Below are 2697 nucleotides of genomic sequence, written 5' to 3'. Positions count from 1 at the left end.
AGTGCCTCCCTGGAACGCACCACCGCAACTCTCCACAAAAAAGGAAGGAAAACATTTCCATACAAAGCGCCAGTAGTGTGTCTGTTGCATTGGCAACACAGTGCCAACTCGGCTTCACTTCCACGCACCTCACAGTGACTCGCCAGAGAAAATGCATGTAACACATGCGTGGACAAACGTGACTCTAGCTAATAACAATACTTGCCCCCGCCGTTTTCACATCCATTCCTCTCCAAGAGAACGAGCGAGCGGAATCATTCGGAAATACCAAAAGCATACAACCATGGTAACTTGACTCTGACCAATGCATTAACATGCTTCCCATGAGTTCATGTCCATGCTTCTCCAAATGAACTGGCGAGCGGAATCGTTTGGAACACAAAGAACCATGCAACATGACTCTCTCTAATAACAAACAGTGCCTCCCTGGAACGCACCACTGCAACTCTCCACAAAAAAGGAAGGAAAACATTTCCATACACAACGCCAGTAGTGTGCCTGTTGCATTGGCAACACAGTGCCAACTCGGCTTCACTTCCACGCACCTCACAGTGACTCGCCAGAGAAAATGCATGTAACACACACGTGGACAAACGTGACTCTGGCTAATAACAATACTTACCCCCGCCGTTTTCACATCCATTCCTCTCCAAGAGAACGAGCGAGCGGAATCATTTGGAAATACCAAAAGCATACAACCGTGGTAACTTGACTCTGACCAATGCGTTAACATGCTTCCCATGAGTTCATGTCCATGCCTCTCCAAATGAACTGGCGAGCGGAATCGTTTGGAACACAAAAAACCATCAACGTAACTCTGAGTAACGCCAAGCCATGCCCCTGTGGATCACACAAAAACACTAAAATCAAAAAAATTCTAACATCCCACCGACTAACAATTAAGATTGCAAGCAAAAAACAAGCTCATGGAAGTACACAGAAAGTTTCACCAATCTTGATGTCCAAACAGACGGTCGAAGATTCGAGACGCTTCGCCATTTCCATAGGAGGCTGAGCGCTGGTGGCCCCACTTCCATGCGCCTCATCGTGGAACGTCATAGAAAACGTCTGCAACACGCGCAGGCACGAACGTGACTCTGGGTGACATCAAACCATGCCCACGTCGATGTCACCACACTAAAATAAAAAAACGCTCCCGCATCTAAGCCCACAGAAAGTTACACCAATCTTGATGTGAAATCGAACGGTCGAAGATTCGCGACGGTTGGACCATTTCCCTCTCTCCCTCCACTCCTTTCTTCCTTTTGCTTTCGCACCGAAAATCTCGAACACTTCACCAGTTCCCCTCTCTCGAACACCCTCCTCTCTCCTTCTGCCCGCATTGTCCAATCCAGTAGACCAACCAAAAATCCAAATCGCGTTCGCCTCACACACCAGCCGCCATCCACTTCGAGATACGGACAGTCGGTGGGTGCCCGCGAAAGCATCAAAAACCTCTCCCGGTGGCGGCGGCGGCTGATAGCGACGACCCCTGCTTGCGGCGGAGGTACCAATAGAGAGCAGGGAGAAAAAGCAACCGATGGATGCGACGAATCCCTCACAAGAAATTGAAGGTAAAAAAATATTAATCCATTACATTCCATTACCACAGTTTGATCAAAGCGGTTTTCCCCCTTTTTGACGGACATGAACCCTAACCGCCACACAAAACCGCGTTTCCAAAAAGTCTGTTTAGACTTTTGTAGCAAAATTGAAATAAGGTAGACACGCGTGCAATAGGATGCTACCACTATCCGCCACAGAAATCTGCTCGCAAGATATTTGCCTAAACGTATTGTGCATGCCAGAACTATCTAGGACACCGCTCTAGATTCAAACCATGAGAGCATCCTTAAATTCAAAACCTGCTATTTACACGAGATTCTATATATCCGTTGATTGTATCTGTTTCAAATTATGTGCCTCTCTCATATCAACATCCATGCTCCAATAATAGATCTAGATGTGTGCTTATAGTGTGAAACAATATGTGCCTCTTCGACAGTGCCGTTTTTTGTGTCCATGGGATGCATCTCCTCTTTTTGCTGTGAAATTAAATTTTGCTTCTACTGCTGCTAACGCCTAGGCATTTTTACGCAGCAAGGAATGGTAATAAGGAAAAGGGGTACCTGCAGAACATCCTGTCGTGCAGCAAGGTACTATAAAAGGCTCACACAAACCATATAACAAAAACTATGTAGCAGCAGCAGTAAGTTAACCACTTACGCCCACACAATCTTGGGAATTACACTTTGATGAAATTTTTCACACACTATGTGTATCATTATTCATTCAAGAACATTTTATCTTACCCTCTAAACCTTATAATTATATTTACAGAATATCATTTGTAGTGTTTTTTTAATATATAAAAAGACCTCCCCTCACTGATATGGACTTGACAGCAGCCATACTGCTCACACCTGACCCTAATTTCCATCACTCATTGGCCAAACCAAGAGTTAGGAGGAAAACTTGATATAACAAGAAAACAATGGATTGATCGCCTTTTTACCTCAGGAAATGAAAGAAAAGGGCTATCTTATGAATCTATGTAGATTAAGTTTCAGATTCTTTTTGTGCAGTCGTGGAAGACATGGTTTGAAAACTATATCCCATTTATTTCGATTTTGCTACGTAATCCTTTTGTTACATAATCATCGTGCAGGTGACGGATCTGCAGGAGGAGATATTGAA

This window comes from Triticum urartu, chromosome 3A (assembly GCF_056163025.1).
Source record: "Triticum urartu cultivar PI428250 chromosome 3A, HENAU_Tu73, whole genome shotgun sequence".
Taxonomy (NCBI): Eukaryota; Viridiplantae; Streptophyta; class Magnoliopsida; order Poales; family Poaceae; genus Triticum; species Triticum urartu.
The sequence above is the reverse complement of the archived record's forward strand: the minus strand, read 5'-3'. Positions refer to the sequence as shown.